A 14,523-nucleotide genomic window follows, 5' to 3' on the forward strand; every position below is an offset into this window, starting at 1 on the left:
TTGAAACTTACACCATTACACCAAATTTTTCAGTTTACTAATAATGGCAGTGCCTTCATCCCTTTTTATACACATTCCGTGATACATGGTGACGGCTAAAACCTCATTCCTGTAACTAGAGTGGTAATATGAGTTATAAAACTATGAATACCCTGAAGAATCATACAGATCTTAGGATAAATGATGGGAACATCTGGGAATGGAAGCTCAATGAAGACTCTTGACATTTTGGAACTTAATCTCTGTTCTTTAATTTTCCATCTGCAAATGGTGATACCAAGTCTGCATGCCTTCATGAAGCTCATGAGGAAGAAAATAATCTATTACCTCTGTGATATGATAATGACTTTCCTACTAAGGTGCATAAGGAAATGTATAATTTCTACTCTGTACAATACTTAGAGATTGTGCTGTAAATAAGGCAAGAATTAAATTAAGATGGTAAAAAAGGACATTGATTAGTTGTGACCCATAAGAAAGCAGCATCCATCCTATGTATTGATTGAGGAAAGTTCTAATGTTAAAGAAAGCAAACCACAAAAACAGTCAGTCACAAAAACATTGCATCATCATACCTGTACACAAAGGCAAAATTGTGGGTGCTTTATTATTATTATCCAAACAAAATTTTCCTTTCAACCTAAACATTCATTGCCATGATTTTAAGGAAAAAAGAAATGCAAGATTGTATTTGTCAAGTGGTAGACTTCTGCATTTTTTACTTTTTACTCTAAAATAGCAGAAATAATTCACTCATTGGTCTCCAAGGCCCGAGAAAGGCAAAGGCTAAAAATAAGTAGTATTTCCAAAGAAGTTCAGACCATGAGTCATTTGCTCCTCCCTTCCTTTGAATCAGTAATGAAATACCTACTCTGGCACAAAGTCATGAGACACAGTGGTTCGTAACTCAGTCTGAACATGATGAAAGGTTGGGAATAGGCCTTGGTAGGTCATATTTTGGCAAGTGGGGTGGTTGTGGAGGTGGCTTTCAGTTATATCGTGTGCTCTTTGAAGACCAGGCCCTACCAGCTGGCACACACAGAGCACTGTAATCTCTCTTTTACTCCATGACTCCATCAGCAGTAAAAGATAATAATCTAAGTTTCAATTCACAGAGCAAGGTAAAAGCCACATTAACATTATATGAGATAGCTGTGAAAGAACATGAGTCAAGGCCAATTGTGTATTCCACCCGTGGTGTGGGACTCAGCAGGTTTCCTGTGCTCATGATAAGCTTTAGTGGCAGGAATCCAAAAGAGATCCTTCAAGCTTGTGATGCTGAGCATTACAAAGCCTGAACTATATAGCACTCAGCTCTGCCAATAAAGCACACAGCAGTGACTGACATCCAAAGAAGCCTAAATACAAAACCCAAAGGAGTTAGGCATCTACTAGATTAGAATTTAGTACTTCCATGACAGGGAGTTTATTCTGAAAGCTGTGGGTGCCAAAGATGTCACAAACATAAGCAAATGATGCAGCACTTTCCTGGAAGATACTCTATCATTTCACCTCAGCAAAATGGCAATTGGATGACAGATCCTCAAGGGATTTTATACACATACTGACAATATGTGAAAAACTTAGAATTCCTTACTTTTGTTGGTATAGCCATGTTTATGAATAATTTCTGTAATTTTAAAATCAGAAACAGATAACACAGTATTTTCCAGTCTTTTCCTTGAAGATTTTAAGTGCAAAAGCCCCCAACAACATTACCTCCTCAAAGATAAGCATGCATTGCTCTGCAGACACCTTGACCAGAGTTTAATTTTTGTTGTCACCTGTAGTCTTATTGAGGTAGGTATCTGCGGGCTGGTCCTGGGAACCTTTGTAATGCATCCGCTCTTCATCCAAATGTATTAATTGGTATTCTTTTCAGAACTCAAACATTGTTTTAAATCATATTCCCAGGGAAATTCTTGTTTTTCTTACCTGGACTTTCACTTCACAAGTTCATACTGAAGGCTATGGTACATTTATTAAAGTATTACTGTGGTAGAAGAGGGGATTTATTATGATCCTCAGCTTCTACTTGCTTACCCTCGCAAGTCTGGCATAAAAGGGAGCTGCTATACAAAAATCCAGTTCATCTGCTGTTTCTAAGCAGCAGAATAATGTGGAGTCCTGTTCCAGAAGAGGATTATGAGAGAAATTGGGTATCAGAATCAGAAATAGTAATTTTGACCATTGTTTTCCAGGGAACTGAAGAGTCAGCCAGGGGCCCCACTGTGTGTTATGAAATTACTTGCACTAAAGCACCGAGCAGGAAAGATAAATAGGATTAAGTTAAGTAGTATGAATGGCATAAAAGACTAACAAGGTACAGAATAATAATGGTTAAGCATCTTACTCAGACTATTTAACTTGTCAGTAATAGCATTAATGTTCAAGAGAACTGTAAGCAATTCATAGCACATGCTCTTGAGATTTTCTAATATCAGGTCCTACATTGCCAAGAGAAAAGCAGTTGCAGTAATCCATTTAGAGAGGAAAAGCATTATTTCAATATTAAGCTTTAAAAAATGGAAAAAACAAAACAAAAAGACAAAAAAACCCCATAAATCATGGGCTGGAAGGAAGGCAAAGTAAACATCTCTTTGGTTATGGAGTTGCCCAGCCCAGGGTCATTTTAGATGCAAGAGATTTATATTTGGCAGGATAGCATTTAGTAGGACTGTGGAGGAAGGGTTAATACAAGTTAATGCATTTATTTTAGTTATGTTATACATGTAGCTGCAACACTAGTTTGTTGGAAGAATCACAACTGGGGAAATCAAAAGTAAATCTATCTCCACTGAACTGCACTTACTGATTCCAGGCCATCAAGTCAGCCAGATAAATAGGAAAAGCTTAGAAGAATGGAAGAAAATAAATAGATTACGGACATGTTTCTTGTTTTAAGCACTTTTTTTTAAAAATTTGAAATAACCTTGAGTGCTTTCTTGAGTGTTCGCTTGAACACACCTCTCCCAAGCCAGTTTAATGAACTAGTTGCAGTGGTGTCTTTCATTGTATCACAAGAAGCCTTGCTTGAAACAACATGTAGATATGGGGATTTCAGAGAAATATAGAAGCAGCACAGCCAACTTCATTTATAGACAGGGAAGTAATACGTTTGGCACTTCCTTCAGCACCTTATTGCTATGCAGAATTTATTGCCTTATTCTACTGCCTTTTCAATTCCTTCACTGCAAAATTAAACTCCAAGAAAACTAACTTATGTTAGTAGCAAAGTACATTATGATTTTGATTAAGATGCCAGACAAGAGACAGAAATCATGAAAAATATTCTTATCTCACTCAGGTTTAGACACAAATAAGAAGAGGCAGTGTACTTTTATTATTTCATAGATAGCAAGTTTAGGTTTGCATCTCTCTTATGTATTCTCAGGCCACCAAACCCATTTTTTTCCATCAGTCCAAATGGACATCTTAATCTAACATTTTGGTGTCACTTCCCTTTACAGTGATTCATCTGATGATGCCTCTTGTCATAAAAAATCTAACTTTTGATACCCAGACTGCAGAAATGTTTATAGAAAAGCCGTTGTCTGGAAATCTTTCCTAAGAAAATAATTTTACATAGACTATGTTAAAATAATTATAAGTGGAAAAAAATAATATTTTTTCAGGAAAAGCTAGGGAAAAGGAAAACAACATTCCATATGAATCATTGGCTCAGATAAAGAAAGATGAAGGGCATAGTAACAGTCCTAATTTTATTTCAATTTATTTTAATGGGAGTAAGTGTCCTAACTTTGGAATTTTTGCTTAAAGCATTAGGCATTCATCTGCTTCTTTAGGCACTGGTATATACTCCTGAAAATCTGATATAAAATCTCGATGGAGACTTATTATTACTAGTGGTCTTTCACAAATGCTGAGGACATGTAACTCCTTTTGACTACAGCAATATTGACCAGTACTAAAAGCCAGGATAGTTTTATTTTGGTTCAACATTGAATGTCCTTCTATATGTATCAAAAATATATCTTTTTAATATATATATATATTTGACTCTATCATTATAGAATTCTGACCTGGTTTGTGTGGGTTTTTGTTTTGGTTCCTCCCTTCCCCCATTCCACCCTTCTTATAGCCATTACCAACAGAGCAGAACTTATTAATTAATCTACACAGACAAGTAAAGCCATCAGTACTAATCAAGACTAAACTTGAAAATAAAACTTTCAAAACCATCCAAAGCTTTTTTTGGGGGGAAAATGGGAGTTAAGCTGATAAAAGGCATCTAGTAGGTAGACCTACATCTGTAGGTAGACCTACAGATGCCTAGCAAAAGAGTGGCACATGCAACAGTTCAAGAGGCATGCAGTTCTCCTATTCAGTGCGTTGGAGGGCTTAGCATCACGGTATAATGTTGACAGTTACCAGCTTCTTAAAAGGCAAACAGGCTAAATCCAGTGATAGACTGTATTGTGATCACAGATCCAAAACTTTGCAACATATGAGCTGCTATGAAGAAAATTAACTCTATTCCAGCCCAAATCAGCACACTCTTGTGCAGGCAGAGCTGAGCATCTCATCTTCCTTACTTATACTTTCCATAAAGATAGAGGTATTTCTGGAGGTAGGGCCTTCAAAAACCTTACCAGACAAAATGCGATGTCTTATGAAATTTATGGGTGGTATATATCTAAACCCTGTTAGGAGTAGTGGCACCACCCTCATAAGAGCTCAGATGTGCCTGGCTTTCAACAGCTCTTATGCTAATAAGACAGTTCTGCATTCCTGAACAGGCTTTCAGAAGCCTGTGGTCCTTTCAAAAATCTTTGCTTTGCTCGTGAACCTACACCTCTCACTTAGATGCTTGAAACTATTAAAGGAATATTTTCTTGAATGGGAATTTTAAGGTCAGTTTCTACCCTCTGTCTCATATCTAACCTCCACAAAACTATGTGAGCTGTTGCATTCATCCTTGTAAACCACCCAGTCCACAGTGATGTCTTACCTGGAGTACATAGGAAATCAAGCGTGTCTAAAATGTCAGGAGATGCTGGTATAGGCAATCTCAGTGCTTCTGAATTATATTTGGTGAACAGTGTCTGTTACTGAAAATGTTCTACCTGTAAAGCATTTATCCACCTTAGGAAGCAATCCACGTGCTGGGTGGCTGCCTCAGGTAACTTATGTGAACACTACTATATTCCCAGCTTAAGCAAAGAGTAGATTTTATTCCTTTGCAGCACAGGCATTTTTATTATGCCAGCTGATGCAGTGATCTAATGCATTTCTTCTCAGCAGTAAAAAGAAAGATTCAGAATCTATTTATGCTATTAATGAAATGGTGATCACATTCTTTTCTAAAAGCTATTTATTCATATATTCCAACTATTCTCTAGATCGTCATATACAGAGATTTCTGTTGCATAAAACATAATGAACAGGCTGCTAGGAGTCCTATATATTAGAAATCTGTGCTGTGAAAGAATTGGGCAAGGGAGTTTGTGTGCAACTTCCCATCTTTATGCATAGATCAATCCAGCACATTAAAACATTTAAAAATTACATTTAAAACCATTGCATTGCCAAATTTTAATGTAAAATGACTAATTGAAGTTATATAGATGTAAAAGCAGGTGTGTAGAAGGCTCTTGTGAATTATAAAGAAGCTCTGCTTCACAGAGCATTTCACTGGGACATGACTGGATAAATATAGCAAGTTTGAGAACTTTTAATACATGGCTTTCTATCAGCAGGTTTTGCAGAGGCAAGACATCCAGATGGCACTCGAAAAACACAATGATGAATCAAGCCTTTAGAATGTAATATTCATCACATTATCAGATATAGGAAGTTTTGCCAACACCTGGTAATCAGCAAATTATTCTTGCAGTAGAGCCATTAAATGGACTAAATAGAAACTGCAGGATACCTGTTAACAAGGTCTTCAGCTGAGGAGAACGTCTGGTTTTCTTTTCTTCCAAGGTTTTTAAATCACAGCACACAATCGCACCAGAATATTAATTTTGAAAGAAAATGTTTAAAAAGCATTATTCAACAGAACAATTTTCTGAGGAGAAAATAAAATTTCTGGGGAAAAAAGCGTTTATTATAAGAAAGTTTCAGGTGAATATTTCTGAACACGCAAATAGGAAGTGTGTGTTCAGTTCTCACTGGATTATATTTATAGTCCTTGAAAAAATGTTCCTTTTGCCTTTAAAATTTTGTAATCTACATGAACACAGTAGTTCCTGAGAGCATTTCTATAAAATGCAAAACAGTATAGAAGGTTTGGTACTGATATGAAAATATTTTTTACAGTTCTCATCTATCATGTGTCATATAAAATAGTTTAAATTCATACTTCAATCTACCATCATTGTTATTTTGTTTCAAAAACTGACTGAATACTAGTTATACCTGTTTTTATGGAATGTTATTTAAAATATTGTGAAAGCTCTCTAGCTACTAAGGAAAAAAACCTATGGTTCAAAAAAGAAGCATATTTCAGATCAGATTGACTAGTTTATTGTAGTCACACAGTATACAGAAGAATACTGTAGACAAAACTACTGGATGTTGTGGATTTTCTCAGTGTCTCATAATTGGATGTGTATTTCGACTCTCAGAACTTTATCAAGGTACCGATTTTCCATTACAGAAAAATAATTGCTGCTGTTGAGTAATAAGTTGCACCCCAGTTTGTAGACACAGTACAGACAGTAATCTGACTTCCATCTACCCAGAGTCCATTTGAAGAAGAGACCATCAGAGAAGGGTAAACTCCCATCAGAGTAGATACAATTTGATGCACCCAGTATGTAAGTGTTAGAAAGGAAATGACTACATACAATTTTTTCCTTACTGTCTCTAAATAGTAGTATATCCTCTGAACACAGCAAACATAAAAGAAATATAGCAAAGGAGAAACTCTCAGCAGCATGTAGCATGTGTTGTATTTTCAGGAAAGTACATAGGAATTCTGTTAATTCATACCCATTGACCCAGACCAAATAGTTCTATACCTTTACAAAATATTAAAGGACTCCGACAACAACACACATGATTCAACTTCCTTACATGATTGAAGCTTTTATACCCCTGTATAAAGGGAAAGTCATAATCTCCTCAGTATGGCATTCAACTGTAGCCTCTAGTAGAACTTTTAACCTTCATTTTAGTTCTTGAATGTATGTTTTATCACAGTTTTTCTCCTTGTAAGATTTCCCAGCAGGGATACACAAGCCCCAACTGATTTGCATCACTGACATTGATGAAAAGCTATCAATGTTTATCATAGCTGCACTTCCTTCATATTTCAGATATGGAAACAAAAATAACAGAAGTCATAGAAGCAGTCATGGCGACCTACAGACAAAATTTATCTTTTTCCTCTGCTTTTATTAGACATTAGTTAATCCAGACAGACACTGTTAATTCAACTTGTTGACAATTTGTAGAATGCTTATTCTGCTACTCTCCAAACAAACAAAAATGACATTTCTTTCAATTATGTTTTTCAGTTGTAGGTTACCTTTTTTTCCACGGTTACAGTCAGAACCTGTAAAAGTCAACATGCCCATTTGTACCAAGTAATATTAGGAATCTAAATATTAGGAGACCTAAATTAGGGATATATTACAACCAGGTTTTCTTAATAGTCCGTGTAAAAACTGAATTATATCATAAGAAAATCAGGAGCATCTGAATTACTGTAAACTTCTAAATCACTGTCTCCCTCTAGTCATTCACTATTCAGGGAAATTCATGAAACTGGCACCTAAACATGGACCTAAAGCTCATATTATGCTGCAGTCCCAGAGAAGTGTTGTCTGAACAGATGTCATCTCATGGTCTGAGAGACCTACTTAAAACCACTACCACCACCACCAAAAAAAAACAAAACCAGCTAGGCAATTCCAAAAAGATAAAGGTGTGGTTGTGCTTTCCTTTCAGTGTTATTCCAGCTGGCTAGGGGAAAAGGAGTATGCATATTTTTTACTAATGCAGCTTCCCACTTACTTTAAATTGATTTATTTGAAGAAGAGAATCATTTATTTTGGTTTTCTTATTAAACCAGATTTAATTAACATTTCTGAATTCTTCTGTTTTATTTATGTCTATCCATCCTTCCCCATTTCTTAGCCACAGCTTCTTAAGGGGGATGAAGACTATATATCTTGTCAAATCTTTTGCGGCTAAGGCCTTTTGTGCAAACTGTGGGACATGAATACACTGGAATATTGAATCTGAAAGAGGGTAAATTTGGCCCACAAATACAACAACTAAGGTAATCTGAATTTACATTGTTCTGTGGCTGTTGATTTTTTTTTCTTTTCGTTGTGGTTAGAGAATTCAGTGAAAGGAATACTCTATTACACATAATATAAAGGTGTGTTATTCTATACCACTGTTAATCTTGTTAATCTGAGGTTTTCCTCATATACTTTTCCATGAACATAACTGTTTTGAGGACTGTTTTGTTCTCCGTAAAATAAACATCTAGTCCCTTAATATATCAGGAGTCATTAGGTTTCTATTTCTCTTCCTTTTAACTAACTATGCTGTAATTAAAATCAGTTGAATAATTCACATACTTAAATTTCATCCTATTTATGAAGTGCTTTAAGACACTCTTTATGGACAATTAGTTCATTTTATCTTTGAATAAAAGGAATCAGCCTCTTAATGGCAATTCTCTCAACTGATTATTAAAGGAATATAGATGAAAAGCTAAGGAAAAACATCAAAACTTCTGAGGTCTAATACTACATAAACTGTATCCCACTGTAAAGCTTTGAGATAGAGGTTGAGTGAAAAAACAAATAATAAAATTAGCACTATACTGAGAAAGAATACTAATCAGATACTGTCAAATAATATCATCATAACGAACCGTCATGTATCTTACTTCAGTTATTGAATTCAATTTATAAATGCAGCTCAAAGTAGCATATTAGAAACAGAATGTATCTGTGTGCTGTCAAGTACATTGTTATTATGATTAGAACATTAAGCACACGGATTTTTTCTTCTTGTCACGAGACTTACACAGGATTATTTTAAGTAGTCTAAAAGAAATATTTCCCTTTATAAAAGAGTAAGAAAAGCTATAGTGCGTATAGACAACATAAAGAGGAGATGCAGAATTCCAGCTAGGTGCTTCCAGCTCTCTCCTGGCAACTGCAGAAAAATTAGACGTGTAACGAATTTATTCTGAATCAGAAACATATACAAAAAATTTTGCCACCAACTTCCAATGAGATATGTAACACATCCTATAAGAATGAAATGACGCTTGAATTTATGTAGCTGCTCAGGAAGTTTACACAGACTACTAATTCTCAAGATGTTAGCTAATAATTTTCAAAGTTTAGAATTCCCCACTTTCCTCATACTGTACTAATGCTCAAGTGGAAGAATTTCATCTCCCTCTGTAGCATCTGGTGCTAACTCTTGCTAGACAGAATATTGGACTGCTAGAGCATTGGTTTGTTCTGCTGTAGCCACCTTTATGTTTTGGTACCACTCTCTAAAATACAAAAGTAATCAATTCAAAATAATAGCTTAAAAAAAGGATTGCTGCATTTCTAACTGAAATGAACTTGCTGTAAAAAGACAGTTTAAATAAGTATTTATATGTTCTGTTGCCTGCTAGTCCCTAATCTGACTGAGAAGTGAGAAAGCCTCAATGTATTATTTAAATAAAGAGAGCAGGTACAATAACAAATGATATTGCAGCATGTTTAATTTGTTTCTGTGAATCATTAAAATCACAATATAGCACCTGGTGTTTATTTCAATCAAGACTGAAAATCCTCCACCTACCCTCTTTGCCGTTTCATTTACACAGTCCACTGACTCCTAAATTTTAGAAGATCAATCACTGAGGTATTGATTTAAAAGAGGTATAAAAATCAAAGCCGAATGAACACATCTGACTTGTTCATAATGCATGGTCAGCTTTGGGGAAGAGAAATTGTGAAATAACGTGGTGATGGAGAAACAGTTGGACTGTGACTTGAATAAAGCAGATTACGCTGGCAACAAATCAATGATAGAGCGGAGCGTTCCATTTCATGCCTTTTGCAATAGACAGATGCAGAAAGGTAGTGTGGATGATACAGTCCCATCAACATTCCATTTTCTAAGCTGGGCAAGAGAATAAAAATGCATATGGGCTCCGAAAGAAAATCACATGTTTAGATATGGAGCTGCAATAGTTATCTATCTTCAAACCCAAGTTTTGTTTGAAATTGTACGCTGCTGCCCACTACATTTGATGAAGATGTATTTTCACAGCAGGAAGACTGTACAAGTAGTAAAATAGTTGCCAAAATTAATTACCTACAGATAATAAGAAATGACCTGCTTCACTAGAAGGCTACATTTCTTTATTAAACTGGAAAAAAAGTCAGACTGATTTTTCTCTATTATATTCCCTCTCTCTTTTTTTACTGCCACCCCTCTGCTTTAAAATTTTGTACCAAGATAAGCTTTGGGCAGGATTTTATGCTGAAAGTAAGAGAGGAGTTGGGAATGAGGCAATAAAACCTCAATATAACAGCTTAGAACACACACATGATCCATTCCTGCCCTAAAGATGGATTCATCCATTCCAGCTCCACAAGTGTCATGCAATGAGAAAAAGAAGAATCCGTGTGTTCTGACAGAAAGAAGAAAAAGAAAAAAGTTTGGTCGCTACCCCTTTAAAACAACTGCATATGAACTAAATAAAAATGTAGGGATATGACTAAGAGCACATCTGCTATAAGTGATATAAACATATTATTTAAAGCATAATAATCTCAATAGAGTGATAAACAATTTGGTGTATTTTTTTTTGTTTTATTTATACAACAAGCTTTCTTACATGGCCTTGTGCATTATAGAGAAATTAGCAATAATATGCTGCTAACTAGCATGTGCCAAATAGTTCCAGAAGTGTTCAACAGTTAGAGATTACTTATGTGTTATCCTTTTTTACTTGGTAAATGAACAAAAGTCTCTATAAAATCTGAAAGACAAAAAGTATTTTCAATCTCAACTAAAGTAGTAAAACAGTGTCCTGAAATCCTCTCTACTCCAAGAATTTTCTTAAATGTGGGTGTTGGCATATGGGAAGCCTTTACTGCAAAAATGAATCTAAGATGAACTTGCAGAATCTCTGCTAAAACATCCTTTAGAGACAAAGTGAAGAGGGACAAATATATCCGTAAAGCATAAATAATTAAAAAAAATTCTGGTTTGTGGTTTTTGGGTTGGGTGGGTTTTTGTTTATTTAGTGTGTGTTTCTTGTTTATTTGCCCTCAAGCAAGAGAAAAGGAAGGAAAACTTCTCAATTAGTAGAAATAATGGGTGGGAATGGAGAATTTGGCACACAATCTATTTTTTTTCTGACCCAAAGGCAGCAACATCTGGAGAATATCTTTAGTATCAGAGATGTTTCCTCTCAGAGACTTATAACCTTGGACATGAAAAGAAAAATCCTCAACTGGCAAAAAGCTCCATTTCAGCTAAAATGATAGGAATTAGGCTTGTGACATTCATTGTCTGTTTTAAAAATCTTAGTCAACAGTATTTATCCCTGATTCTAGAAAATATGACAACAATTTTTGTCTTTAGGAAAATACAACCCAAAAGTTTAAAACTTTGTTAGGTTTTACTACTTGTTTGTGGCAACAACATCTGATTTACAATGTCTATAACAAGAATAAAATAGGAATTCCTACTAAATTATAGGCATTTTTAGTTAAGACCTTTCTACATAACATGGGGGAGAAAAGTTCACTTCTGAGCAATGTGTTTAATAAATACAGTAACTTAAAATTCTTCCAGTTCAGGAATTTACTTCTCTAAACTGAAATTTGTCAAAGGGAAAGCAAGAGGCTGTTCATGTAAAATGAAGGCTTTTCAGTTCAAATGGAAGACAAATCCCAAAGTCCAAGGGACTTTCTTTTAGAACTTTCTATTACAACTCTGCTGTAGAGCATGAATAATTTCTGCTTTGAACAAAAGTACCATCACAAAGTTGTATTATACAGTAAAATAATCTCTCAAGGTGGTATTCATGGTTTTTAGAATAATCATACAGTCATGTAATCAGTAAGCAGCAAGCTTATCACTGCCCTGGTCATGTTGCTGATCATTTTTTTTAACCTTTCAGGTTTTACATTCATCAGCAGAGATGGGTATTTTTCTTATAAAGTAGCTAACAGATTTCCAATAGTATATAAATTAAAAAAAAAAAGTTGGTTTTTTTTTTAAAAAAAAGCACAAGCACATTTAAAAAGCATGACATTTGAGTTGCCAAAGTCAAACACTCAAAAAAACTAGGAAATGGAAAACTTAAAATCCACTCCTCAAAAATAACCAAAAACGAAAAAACAAACCAACAACAAATGAAAAATAACCAAAAACGAACCCCCAAATCTCACCCAAAACCATTACGATTGTATTTTGTTTTCATGTAGTGATGACAGAGATTTAGGGAAACTGCAGCTCTCTACTAGAATCAGCTGGCAAATACATGTTCCCTCTCACTTGATGAAACTTATCTGTGTGACTGCAAAGTACCATTCCCTTTCTTCTCACTCCAAGACCTGAGATTGTACCTTCAGACTTTAATTCCCATACTTCCAAAATCTCTCTTCCTTACAGATGGATGACACATCAGTACTTTGGATGCCACAGGGAACAGCTATGTATTAAAGAATTTATTTACTTATCATTACTCAAAATTTTGTCATCCAGATACTATATCCAGTGCAGAATTATTCATTTCCTTAATGACTTTTCCAGTTATTGTATCTTGGCAAACACCTGCGTATGATTTTTTGCAGTACTTTTCTGGAGACCAGGATTCTTAAAGTCCTTATACTTTAAAACATTTGATACATTTACAGCAGACATCTCATCACTGTTACTTCTTACTGTGGGTTCACAGGACCTGTGCAAATCACATGGAAGTCTTGACTAGTGTGAGAACAGCTTCCATTACTACACACTCCTGGATAAGCTTCCAAGTGGCTACATGCCAGTTACGGGCAGATTCCTGCTTTTGTTGAAACTTACAAAATGATAAATAAATAAATAATAAAATAGCCCAAGGCAGCTCATATGCTTGAAGCTTGGCAAGACTATAAGCAACTGAAAACAGAATTTTGTAATGGGAAAGTGTCAGACAAACATCACTGTAGGCATAACTACCTGGCTCACCTACAAGAATAAGAACATAAATGAAAGCTGCTACTTCAATTTCCATCTAGAAATCATTCCCTCTTGAATAACATTTTATAGCTGTGCTTATTATTTTTTCTTCACATGGAACTCAGTATAACAATCTGGCTGACATAGTCTGTATTATTAAATTTGACAGTTTGCAAGGGCTATCGATGAGTAAACCCTATACTTGCTCACAATTCCATACTGGAATCTGAAACACGGCATAAGCAGCCTCAGCCTGGGAAGTGGGAGCTACACAGCAATGAAATGCTAATCATACTTTGGTAGCATGTGGAAAAACATGCCACTCTTCAGGAAGTCTTTATGGGTCTGTCTTTTCCTCCTTCTCCTTCTGTAAATCATGACCTATATATTGTTCTGTGAGAACTAGTTAAGGCAGAAGAAACTCTAGGCTTGCTTTTCCTTTGGACTGTGTAAACCCCAGATGACTATAGGAAGAGAGGTAAAAATTCCCTGGTGGCCCTATAGGATCCTTGAAAGTAATAACACTGGTATTGTGATAGTAGTGTTGAGTTATTTTTATGTTCAGACTCTTGTCATGCTTTTTAATTATAAATATGATCACTGTGGACTTTTGATTAGCTAATTTAATAGAAATGAACATTACAGAATAGATTACAATGTTCTTCTACCTGGTTTAAAACTCTCTTTATCATTTCCATCTTGTTCCATGAGGCAACTTTTTCCCCATCATTGCAACAATTTCTACCACACTCATGCACTGCACATCTTTTTTTTACCCAAGCACATGTTAGTATTATCACTTCTGTAGTTTACCAATTCATTGATTACATCTAAGATGTACTGCAACCTTTTTTTTTTTACTATTTAGTATTTTTACTGTTAATGTAGCATTTGTCTTATTTCTTACATGTAGAAAAAATTATAAACACTTAAATAGGTTCAAGTGATGTTTTAGTGGAGCTAATTTAGAAAAAATACAGAGAGATAATCCTACACTCAAAAGGCTTGATCCAAAAATCAGTTTGCTCATTTATCTATTATTCCTTTTGTGTGTTCCCTAATTTGTATCTCGTTGCCTGTAATTTTACGGGTGTGGATGACTATCTGACATTCAGGGCAACACAGAGAAAGGGTAAATAAATGCTGTTCAGAAGGACTTTAGCCATTAGCAATAGGTTTCTCCCTGCTTTTCCTGCTGAGAGGAAAAGTAGCGATGCCAACAGTAGGGAAAAGAGTGCTAAGAATAGAACTGAAATCATTAAAAGTTATACTTCTCAATCTTGTAAATGAAAAATGGATTGACTATATTGGAATTCAATGCAGTACCTAAATAACATGTAAGTACTTTGA

This window comes from Calidris pugnax, unplaced genomic scaffold (assembly GCF_001431845.1).
Source record: "Calidris pugnax isolate Ruff unplaced genomic scaffold, ASM143184v1 scaffold44, whole genome shotgun sequence".
NCBI lineage: Eukaryota > Metazoa > Chordata > Aves > Charadriiformes > Scolopacidae > Calidris > Calidris pugnax.